Genomic DNA, 12911 nt, shown 5'->3' with positions numbered 1-12911 from the left:
TTTTAAAAATATATTTCATATATTTTGTAATAAAAACACATTTCAACATGCATTTTATATATATATATATATATAAATATATATATATATATATATATATATATATATATATATATTAATTAATATATATATATTTATTGAAATATATTATGAAATATATTGAGTATGGTCAAAATTGTATTATTTTAAATATATGGCAATATATTTGGGAATAATATTTTTAAAAATATATTTCAAATATATTTTTCTTCCATGTTGGCATCCCTGGCCAACTGACATTGGGTGAAATAAACAAAGCTTTGTTGGATTTTTAATCTGATCACTATTTTGGCCACCATTTAAGATGCACTTCTGGTCTCATCTCCTCCATAACTATGCACTTTCAGGTGATTTTATTATAGGCTTCCTGTATTTATTACATTTGCCCTTTGGAAAAACACACCTGCCCTACATTTCCTCAAAAAAGTGTGTGGTGATCCTAATCTGCAGAGTTTAAGATTCAAAATATATCATTAAGAACTGCTGATGCAGCTTAGATGCTTGAAAAAAAAAATAAAAAACAAAGCATGATTTGATGGTACAGGAGATAGCAGAAATGTATTAGATATTTCAAGTGATGCATATTTAATGCAGCAATGATGAAATATAAAACGTCCCAAACCACAGAGGATTGTGGTCATTCTTCATCCTGTCCCACATCGCACACTGTATTAATATATTGTAAATGTGAGAGGCATTCAGGGAAGGGAAAGGACATATGCATGTTTCTGGAAGGGTTTCTGTGGATTGCTCATTATTTTACCTAGCATGCTTACAAATTGTTTATTTAATCTGACATTGTGAAGGAGAGAAAGAACATAGTCTTGTTCATATTAATGTGTAAGGCTACATGCACACAGATGTACATTCAGGCGTATGTCCATACAGCATAAAATACACCTCTATTTACAGTTGCGGTATATTTTTGTTCAAATTAGTGTATTAACAAATACGTTGTGCTCCTGTAATCTTGTATAAACGCTGGTCCTTGCAATTACATGTGTACATACATGAACATATTTTTCCGAATACAACTCTTGTACAATTGGGAAAATGTATGTGTGCGTATATGTAATCAACATTGCAGTGCACAGCGTCTTTTGTAATATTGTAATATGGACAGAAATACAATGTGACTGGGGTTCCCTGGCGCTGTAAATACTCACATATTTTTTGCCTGTATTTACGTCTATGTGCATCACGTACCCTTAGGCCCTCTCTCAGGAAACTGAAATGCATCCTTCCATAAAAAAAGAATTATTTATTCATTAAAGGAGTTGAACAAAAATGCTATGTTCAAGGGTATTTTATTACCCTCAAGTCACTGCACCCTAAATATGGCAGTTAGGTTCATTAGTTATTTAGTTAGGTAGGATTTCACATAAATTAAGACTTCGATAGGCCCGGGCAATTATCTAATCGATTTATTTCTCATTTTAAGACAGTGGGTAAAGACATGCAAATAATACCTTTGTACGATTGGACCAAGTCACAGGTTTCACATTTGGTCCATTGCACCGCTATAGACTAATTTTATACAGCCATTTATTCCAAACTGTGTAGCTGTCATTTTCTATATTGACTATACAGCAGAATGTAAACAGAAGCAATGAGGCTGCGAGCACCATGTAGAAGAACATACTGTATTCATCACTTAAGTTAGGGGTTAATTTTTGGATCTGTCATTTTTTTTTTGTCTTTGATCCCATTGGGGACAATTTCCTCCACTTTCAGTCTCTATGACAGTTGTAAAGGAAATGGGGGGTGTGGTCATACACTGGACAGGTGAGCTTGTACAGCAGTGGTCTCCAAATTGCTGCCTGGGGGCCGGATGTGGCTCTTTGCTTGCCTTTATCTGGTAATTGGGGCACCATTCCACCAAATGACACCAATGATGGGCCACCATTCCTCCAACTGACACCACTGATGGGCCACCATCCCAGCAAATGACACCAATGATGGGACACCATGCCACCCTTCTGAAGCCATCAATGGGGCACTATTCTTCCCAGTGATAGCAACAACGGGGAACTATACCTCCCATTAAAATCAACAAAGAGGCACTGATTCCAAGTCATTTTCTACTTCCACCGGACACAGTCTGGCCCTCCTAAAGCCTAAAAGACTGGCCCTTTGCTTAGAAAGTTTGGAGACCCCTGGTGTACAGCAATAAAAAACATAATAATGTGTTCAATCACTTCCCCACTCTAGCCGAAACAAAATAAACAAAAAGTTTGGGCTGGAGTTAGAAAATCTAGTTTCACATAAAGGTTGTAAGCTTGCCTAGATTAGAACAGAATTCTAACAGTGTATTGTTGTGTCCATTTTAAACAAAAATATTGCTTAGCCAGGTTAGTCATTAAATTACTTATAATTTAAAATCCCTTATATTGACTACCTCTTATAATAAAAAAAACCTTGTAATATTAATCTATGCTCCATAAAACACTGTCCTGAGTTCACCCAGTAGAATATCAAATGACCACCTTTTGGTTGATAGAAAACTGAACTGGGAGGAGTTGTGGTGTATATAGTGTGGTTTAGATATAATAAACATGGCAAAACTGAGCATATTTCCATTAATATTATACTAATACAACCAAATCAGTTGCTTCTTGTAAAAGTACTATTTTTATTTTGAGATTAGTCTTGTTTATAACAATTCTGTCTTTCTGGAACAAATCATAGGGAAATCTATTTATAAATTAAACAGTTTTTTAGTATTCTTTTTTTTTGGAGGCAAAACTACAAAAACATAAGAAAATGAAAATAAGTCCACGTATGAATACTAAAATAAAGAAATAAAGGAAAAAATCAAAACTGGCAAAGCCAGATAAGCGTACAAATGAGTTATAAAGGCTAATCTAGATTAAGTAATGAATCGGTTACTTAACACTTTAGTAATAATTAATAGTTACATAAATATGAACCATTTTTATTTTTTTTTTAGTTTAAATTTTTTAACTTGCAGGTTTGCTGGAACAGACATTGACCCTGATTTATTAAAGGAATCAGATAGGTTTACTTTTTCTTAGTGAATGGGGCAAAAGAAAGTGAACACTTGGCCAGGAATACCCAACCATTTGCATGGAAACTACAAAAACAAATGAGATTGAAACCAGCCCTGCTTCACCCCATTCACTTTATTGAATAAGCTAAGTAAAGATTCAGTTTGTAAAAAGAAACTTCACTTAGTGAATGAGATGAAATTGAGCTGACTTCATCCAATCATGTGCTAGAAAAACACTTTTTTCGTTGCATATTATTGGATATTCTTTTCAATTCGTTTTAACTCATTCACTAATGCCTAGTACACACGATGATAAAATCGGATGCAAAATACTGCTTTCAGAGCGATCGTCCAATAATCTGATCTTTAGTACACAGTTTTCGTGAGCTGATCATGACAGTTCATGCAAAATTATCCTAAGGGATCCTAAGGGACAGGCACGAAAATTGTTCTCGTATGATAACAGAACGCAAGATTTTTGTTTAATCATTACAGTATTCGTCCATATAAAATCAAGTGATCAAGACCGCGCATGCTCCGAAATGAGAGAATACATTACAATTCCATACATTACATCATTGCAGGACATTGGTGTCCGTTTATGGACCAGCAGTAATAGATCGCTGCTCAGTTCTTCGGCATTCTCGGAGAACACAGTTCTCCTGTGAATGCAGTTTATGAAGCAGTTCTCCAAACCAAAGGAGAACGGTCTCCAAACGCTGGAAAACGGTCTACAAACTCTGGAAAACGGCTCATTTTACTATAATCTCGCGAGATTACAGTAAAAGATCAGTTTACTAAACAGAGGTAAATTATCTCTGCTTAGTTTGCGGTCCCTCTGATTCTCCAGCTCTGGGCTGGAGAATCTGGAGGGAGAACACAGATCTCCAGAGAAGGGCTGACATGATCTCCTGAGTGTCATAAACTGTGAATGACCAGAGAATAGCTGAGATCTGTTGATTCGCAGCTATTCTCTGTGTCATAAATGGACACCATTGTATTCTGTCGAACGAAAATTTTTTTTCTCCTAAAGCGTTTCCTTGCAGTGCATTGCAAAAAAAAAAACCTTTTTGATGAATTTTGGTTATTTTGAGCTGTTTGTTGTCGCTGAAGTTAATTCAAATATAGCATTTTAAAAATACAGCACAAATTGCTTAAAACACCCATTAACACAGGTATACTGTTGCTAATATTTGTTAATTTATTGATTATATTATCGATGTTCTTTTATTATTGGTGTAAATAAGGCCTCAATTAGAACCACTAGTTGGCTGGCTCTGCCTGAAACTATGATCCTCCCCTTCAGTTTGGATCACATGGTAAAGAAAACTAGTAGAAGCATTTTCTAGCGCACACATAATACAATATCTGCTTTATTACATGTATAGGTAGGGGACAAAAGCACATAATGCAGGGTTTGTAACCCTAAAATACCTTTTATTTTAAATTCAGGTTGGAAGTTTCCAAATCAAATTATAAATAAGACTATAAAATTGCTTTCCAAGTGTTATTTTTGTTTTGTAATCCCTTGATTTGTACAAAAAACATGCACAAAGAAGGCAAACAGAATACCATCTTAGGTAGTACACTGAATAACATTACAAAAATGTGCCATATCGTACAAAAAGTGAGATAAAAAATTTGTCATAGCCACTAAGAAAAGGCTTATAAAACATAAACAACGTATTGTCACAAAACAATGGTTCATATAGAGCATTATGGACAAAGTCATATGGGGGTTGTATTAGAAATTACCATGAGGTATAAAGGGATAGGCCACAGATATTGGAGCAATGGAGGCTAGGCAGAAAATGGTGGGAGAAAGAAGGGGGAAGAGGCAGAAAGAAGGTAAGACCAAATAAAGGAAGAGTGGAGGAGGGGTAAGCAGATGAATGCACAGTAGTCATACATCCTCTCCCAGGAGCGTAATAAGGGCAGAAAGGAGTGAACCTCACTTGGGTGGAGTAAGTTCATTCTGATAGGCAATTGCAAAGATAAAATTGTGCCATGACCCCAAGTGTCACGGACGGTCTCTTCTTTATTATGCAAGGTGACTGTGAGGTCCTCCATGTCCCTAAGTTCATTAACCTTGGAAAACCAGAGGGAGAATGTGAGGGGTGAACTTCATTCCAGTTGAGTGGGATGCAGGCCGTTGCCACATTGAGCTATGGAACACTTTCCGAAAGCCCCTAAGGTACTGCCAAGGGTTGGGCTGAGCACCAAGATCCCTGGGCAAAGGATTGGCCAGCTATGGCCTCCAGGTGCTATTTAAATTCCCCCTTAGTACTTTTTCTAAGCATTGCTCTTGTCAGATCTGAGTGGCCTGGATGGTGGTTGGAACAAATCTGCCCTGTAGTGAATTGCAATGACAGGGGGCACCACTATCAATCACTCTTACATCCCCCATCAGGCTGTCTGTATCACCAGCAGCACTGCCTGAAGGGGTGTATAAAAGTATCGGTATTGGTTGGCAGAGTGGCCTCACCCAGTACCCAGGCCATTCTGAATCAAAAACAGCAAGGCAACCCTGGGTTTCAGTGTCTTGACCCCCTTTTGCCATCTCTTCTTTCTCCTTCTTCTCCTTTCCTGTTCTTCATTCTGTTCCAGGGGACTACAAATGGAGTGTGCACCTCCATATTGTATATGTTGTATATCATTCTCTGGGTGGTTCCTTCCCTCATATTAGGCCATATTGTACTTCCTTATCATGGGAATGTCGACTGTTCACAAACTTAGGCACATTTGTACTTTGTACAAGCCCATCTTCCTATTAATATTCTGTGCAAATACCAAGTTTTGCTGTGTTCTCTAGCATTTACTACTGTCCATGTCAAGAGGAAACATTTTCTTTTATTATTTCATGCCTGTACCCATCATTGTAACAGATTTTTCTTATGCATTTTTTGAGAAATGCAAGTTGTTTTATGTATTCCCCAAAAAATAATAAAACAGAGATTAAACACAAAAAGGATAAGGCAGAAAAAGCTGTACAAGCAGCGGAAACACTGCAAAGGGTAGATGACCTGCAGATTGTTGCCACCACCAAGAGTAGGTCCCTGGCAGGATCACCAGGAATGTCTATCAAAAATCAATTTATTAAAAAAAAGAAAAGGCACACAATGCTAGAAATGTATTCTAGGTTTACTGACCCTTCATCTATTCTCTATATGGCACGTTTCCAAATGGAATGAATTAGATGACACAATTTTTGTTTGACAATACAGTTTATAAATCATAAACACACAGTGTGTCCAGCACAGGGACATCAGTCATGGGGTAATTAGTGGCAGTGTAACACAATAAGGTTTGGGCACACATAGTTGAGATCATGCGGTTTTGTCACTGGAGTTTTCACACAGATGAGATTACACAGCATCTAGAGGTGTGTGGAGTCTACTGCGACCACATCTACAGCTTGCCAAGCCTCATTGTGTCTCTGGGGTGACATCTCCAAGGATCTGAGCCAGAAATATCTAGCATGCCGTCTTCGCTTTCATCATTCAGCCTTGTCACCATGTTACACTGCCTCTGTATGTGATAGGGCAAAAGGTGGCAACGCACATATATTGCCTTATTGCTATATTATATCTGTCAGTTTGACAAATGGTTAATCATGTTTTCATTTTAGTTGAATGCTGGTGGGTGTATGACCCCTGGCCCTGTTGTCTCATGGGAACACTTCTGGCTAGGTAGGTCATACACAGAAATCTTTCTGAGGAATCCCAAACAGGTGTAAGATGATCAGGGATCTTCTATAACTAAAACTGCAGTTTTCGATATTATTTTATTTATAACATTTATTATTATTTAGTATGGCCATCCCTAAAATTATCTGTTTCTTGCCTATGCCTGCATATGTGTACTCATGCTTATGATAGCACCACAGTCTACACAGGTTGATGGTAGCACAGCCATTCATGTTAATGACAGGCTGTACGCTGCACATGGGCTGCCTGAGCAGAGGAAATATGCTGAATGGGCTCAGCCATGTGTAAAAGTCGTGTGTGTGCATATGTGTGTATGTCTGTTAGTTTTTGAAGAGTATACATATTTGTGTATGTTGTGCTCATGGAGGTAGACATCTAAAGCTTTTTTTAAAATTCGTCAATACACCCAGCTGATACCACGATTTGGGGAAGAGAGTTCCACAATTGTGTTGCTCTCACTGTAAAGAACCGTCCCTGCAATTTTAGTTTAAACCTAATTTCCTTCAATTTTAAACTGTGGCAAATGTGTCCTTATCAGGAACCTAAAATTAAATAAGATGATACCAGCTTTACAGTCAATAATGATAAAATAAACTGCAGGCACAAAAACTTTCATTTAAATATATTCCTTAATGGCGACAAAGGATATAAATCCACTTTGTGTGCATCAAATGGCTTAAGAAACCTAGATATTATCTTGTAACGGTAGTGGTGACATCATCACTGTACTGCACATTGCCCGTGCAGGGAGAAGAGCTGTGGGAGGGGCCCAGCAGGCTCCACCCACTACAGGCTGCCTGCAGAAAATGATAGAAAGGGGTGGATACATGACCAGTCACCCTGCACAAGGAGAGAGAGCAGCAGTGACCCATCTTTATTACAGGAAGTTGTATATACGTTAAATTTCACATTGAATTACTGCACAGATCTGGAAGAAATATACAAAGCATACCAAGTAAAAATACAAATGCCTATTATATGTAGATTAACTTTTCTAAGAGTTCAGCTTTAATTTGTAGATAGCGATCATGTTTCCTCTTAATCACCTTTTCTCTAAGGTAAATAAGTTCAATTTATTTAGTCGTTCTTCATAGCTGAGGTCCTGCAGCCCCCTTAATAGATCTGGTGCCTTTTGCTGAACTTCCTTTCTGTTGATTGGTAACCAACATTGAACTGCATACTCAAGATTAGGCTGAATCAGTGTTTTGTAAAGGGTTAGCTGCATCAACTTTTGTCTGGGAATAAATACCCTTTTTAACATATGAGAAGGGTATTCTGCTTGCTTTGCTAGCAGTGGCCTAGCGTTGCTTGCTATTCCTGTGTCTATGGTCTACAAGGGCCCCCAAATATTCTTCCTCACTGATTCTCAAAGTGCAACCCCTTCTAATATGTATCTTGCCTACAAATGTTTACCATCCAAGTATACATTTTTTCAACAATTATCCCTATCGACCAAGTCTATGCCCACTTTTACCCAGGTTCTTTTACCTGTACTTTACCAAGTCACTTCCTGTACTGTTGTTACATCCTGTGCCTAAGGCATTTATCTGAATAATCCTCAGCAAATGCAGAAACTGAACTTTACATTTGGCCATAGATAGATCGAAAGTTGTCCAGTGCAGCAGGGACCAGACAAATTTCTATCCAACTATGGCTGTTCCTGCTTGAAAGAAGTTGATAGACTTCTCTTGACTAATAATTGAATTCTCTCAAACAGGAATGTTAGAAAAATCTCTATCAATCAGCACCTGCAGCCAATCAGCTGCAACATTGATCAGTGTATTGTGTGTTATTGTATTCTGACTGTGGGGAGGAAATATTTCAGATTTTGATTCATTGGATCAGAGCACCTGCTGCTATTTTTCTGCACCCCAGTTCCTATGTTTTTTTGTATAGGATATGGAAACAAGGCTAAACGACTCAACTATTCACAAGAACTTAGGGACTAGGGTACAGAAAAATGGCAGCAGGTACTCTGGCCTGATGAGTCAAAATTTTAAATATTTGGCTGTAGCAAAAGTCAGTTTGTTCATGAGAGACTGGAGACCGGCACAATAATGAGTGTCTGCAGGCAACAGTGGAGCATGGTGGAGGTTTGTTCCAAGTTTGGGGATTCGTTTCTGCAAATGGATTTAGACATTTGATCAGGATCAATGGTGTCATCAATGCTGAGAAATACAGGTAGATCTTTATGCGTCATGCCATACCATCAGAGAGATGTGTGATTGGCCCCAAATTTATTCTGCAGCAGAACAATGACCCCAGACACACAGCCAATGTAATTAGGAACTATCTTCAACGTAAAGAAGAACAAGAGGTCCTGGAAGTGATGGTTTGGCTCCCACTAAGCCCTGATCTCAACATCGAGTCTGTCTGGGATTATATGAAGAGGCTGAAAGGTTTGAGGCAGTCTACATCTACAGAAGATCTGTGGTTAGTTCTCCAAGTTCCTTCAACTGTGTGCAAGTGTACCTAGAAGAATTAAGGCTGTTTTGAAGGCAAAGGGTGGTCACACTTAATATTGATTAATTTGGGATTTGTATTGTGTTCATTTACTTGTTAACTGATAAAAAATAAACTATGAACGCTTCTATTTCTGAAAGTATTCTTAATTTACAGCATTTCACGCAAAATGTAATCTAGCGATAACTGACTCAAACCATTGTCAACTGTAACCCAGAATGTTCAGCAGTGTTCTGTGAATATACAATATGCACCTCTGCACTGGGAGATATCAAGCCACATAACAGACAGTCACTGGCATATAATTATTACAGTTCTTATTTACTGAGGGATAGTATGCAGTTCTCTAATTAAAGAAAAACACAGTCTTCTAAACAATTCAACCAAATGAAATGTTTAATCTGCAAAGAATGGCACTTATTAACCAAGCAGAAGTAGTAATAATGAAGAGTGCAACACAGCAACTAGCAACTCATCTTTGAGAAGTAAAGATTTTGTATTTAGCCCTTTGTCTTAATAAAGAACAATTGAATTATTAGTTTAAATTAGTTAAATGCATTCCATGTGCTTCAAAAATAGGTGTTCAAAGTATTGCAGTTCAGTTTATTTAGAAAGTGGCCACAGCCTGAGTAGAAAAGCCTTTACCCTGCCAGCATGCTATAGAGAGCCTTGCTCTCTGTGTGAGGCAGTGGGCTCTCTGCAGAGGTCTGACATACTCCCTCTGGAGTTAAACCTGTAGCTCTCCAATTAGAGAGTGCTAGCTCTGACTCTGCAGTAGATGTGTCAGATCTCTGCAGAAAGACAATTGCTTATACACAAAAAGAGCAAAGGTGCTTTTCTACAGATGACAGACTTTTGTACTCTGGATGTGGCTGCTTTCTAAAGAAAACATATGTAAAACTTTTAACATCTTTTGTTTTGATGCACTTGGAATGTATCTAGTCAAAAGTTTAGTTGAGCTTTAAAAGATTAGTATGGATATATGAAAAAATATGCCTACATACTCACCTCCATGCTGCAGCATTGGTGTGATGCTGCAGCTGTCCCACGTTGGCTTGAAGACTGAGAACTAAGCAATCACCTGATTGCTGATCACACTTTTCTTGGTCTTCTCAGAATGAGTGATTGTCAATCCACACTCTCTGCATGAATATACAATAACAAATGTCTCAACCCAGGGGGAACGAGAGAGTGCAGGAATATATTGCAACCGGTGTCCAAGCCCAGGGGGAAAGAGAGAGTGCAGGAATATACTGTAACTAGTGTCCCACCCAGGGGGAAAGAGAGAGCGCAGGAACAAACTGCAATCAGTGTCCAAGCCCAGGGAGAACGAGAGATTTCAGGAACATATTGCAATCAGTGTCCAAGCCCAGGGGGCACAAGAGAGTGCAGGAATATACTATAACTAGTGTCCCACCCAGGGGGAACGAGAGAGTTCAGGAACATACTGCAATCAGTGTCTAAGCCCAGGGGGAACGAGAGAGTGCAGGAACATACTGCAATCAGTGTCCAAGCCCAGGGGGAACGAGAGAGTGCAGGAATATGCTGCAATCAGTGTCCAAGCCCAGGGGGAACGAGAGAGTGCAGGAATATACTGCAACCAGTGTCCAAGCACAGGGGGAACGAGAGAGTGCAGGAATATACTGCAACCAGTGTCCAAGCCCAGGGGGAACGAGAGAGTGCAGGAATATACTGCAACTAGTGTCCAAGCCCAGGGGGAACGAGAGAGTGCAGGAATATACTGCAATCAGTGTCCAAGCCCAGGGGGAACGAGAGAGTGCAGGAACATATTGCAATCAGTGTCCAAGCCCAGGGGGAACAAGAGAGTGCAGGATTATACTATAACTAATGTCCCACCCAGGGGGAACGAGAGAGTTCAGGAACATACTGCAATCAGTGTCTAAGCCCAGGGGGAACGAGAGAGTGCAGGAACATATTGCAATCAGTGTCCAAGCCCAGGGGGAACGAGAGAGTGCTGCATGCTGCAGCATTGGTGTGATGCTGCAGCTGTCCCACGTTGGCTTGAAGACTGAGAACTAAGCAATCACCTGATTGCTGATCACACTTTTCTTGGTCTTCTCAGAATGAGTGATTGTCAATCCACACTCTCTGCATGAATATACAATAACAAATGTCTCAACCCAAGGGGAACGAGAGAGTGCAGGAATATATTGCAACCGGTGTCCAAGCCCAGGGGGAAAGAGAGAGTGCAGGAATATACTGTAACTAGTGTCCCACCCAGGGGGAAAGAGAGAGTGCAGGAACAAACTGCAATCAGTGTCCAAGCCCAGGGAGAATGAGAAATTTCAGGAACATACTGCAATCAGTGTCCAAGCCCAGGGGGAATGAGAGAGTGCAGGAACATATTGCAATCAGTGTCCAAGCCCAGGGGGCACAAGAGAGTGCAGGAATATACTATAACTAGTGTCCCACCCAGGGGGAACGAGAGAGTTCAGGAACATACTGCAATCAGTGTCTAAGCCCAGGGGGAACGAGAGAGTGCAGGAATATACTGCAACCAGTGTCCAAGCCCAGGGGGAACGAGAGAGTGCAGGAATATACTGCAACCAGTGTCCAAGCCCAGGGGGAACGAGAGAGTGCACGAGAACGTGCTGCAATCAGTGTCCAAGCCCAGGGGGAACGAGAGAGTGCAGGAATATACTGCAACCAGTGTCCAAGCCCAGGGGGAACGAGAGAGTGCAGGAATATACTGCAACCAGTGTCCAAGCCCAGGGGGAACGAGAGAGTGCAGGAATATACTGCAATCAGTGTCCAAGCCCAGGGGGAACGAGAGAGTGCAGGAACATATTGCAATCAGTGTCCAAGCCCAGGGGGAACAAGAGAGTGCAGGATTATACTATAACTAATGTCCCACCCAGGGGGAACGAGAGAGTTCAGGAACATACTGCAATCAGTGTCTAAGCCCAGGGGGAACGAGAGAGTGCAGGAACATATTGCAATCAGTGTCCAAGCCCAGGGGGAACGAGAGAGTGCAGGAATATACTGCAACCAGTGTCCAAGCCCAGGGGGAACGAGAGAGTGCAGGAATATACTGCAACCAGTGTCCAAGCCCAGGGGGAACGAGAGATTTCAGGAACATACTGCAATCAGTGTCCAAGCCCAGGGGGAACGAGAGAGTGCAGGAACATATTGCAATCAGTGTCCAAGCCCAGGGGGAACAAGAGAGTGCAGGAATATACTATAACTAATGTCCCACCCAGGGGGAACGAGAGAGTTCAGGAACATACTGCAATCAGTGTCTAAGCCCAGGGGGAACGAGAGAGTGCAGGAACATATTGCAATCAGTGTCCAAGCCCAGGGGGAACGAGAGAGTGCAGGAATATACTGCAACCAGTGTCCCACCCAAGGGGAACGAGAGAGTGCAGGAATATACTGCAACCAGTGTCCCACCCAAGGGGAACGAGAGAGTGCAGGAATATACTGCAACCAGTGTCCCACCCAAGGGGAACGAGAGAGTGCAGGAATATACTGCAACCAGTGTCCAAGCCCAGGGGGAACGAGAGAGTGCAGGAATATACTGCAACCAGTGTCCAAGCCCAGGGGGAACGAGAGATTTCAGGAACATACTGCAATCAGTGTCCAAGCCCAGGGGGAACGAGAGAGTGCAGGAACATATTGCAATCAGTGTCCAAGCCCAGGGAGAACGAGAGAGTGCAGGAATATACTATAAC

The 12911-nt window shown here is 40.5% G+C and overlaps 1 protein-coding gene across 22 annotated transcripts in view; it reads right to left on the bottom strand.

Moving 5' to 3' along the window:
• Positions 1–12911, bottom strand: part of KIF1A (kinesin family member 1A) — a 192758-nt gene that overhangs the window by 136150 nt on the left and 43697 nt on the right. The window lies entirely within an intron of this gene.

The sequence above is a fragment of the Staurois parvus genome, unplaced genomic scaffold (assembly GCF_062004578.1).
Source record: "Staurois parvus isolate SC_StPar_1 unplaced genomic scaffold, SC_StPar_1.0 ptg000049l, whole genome shotgun sequence".
Lineage (NCBI taxonomy): Eukaryota > Metazoa > Chordata > Amphibia > Anura > Ranidae > Staurois > Staurois parvus.
This window is presented reverse-complemented; position numbering and strand designations above follow the sequence as displayed.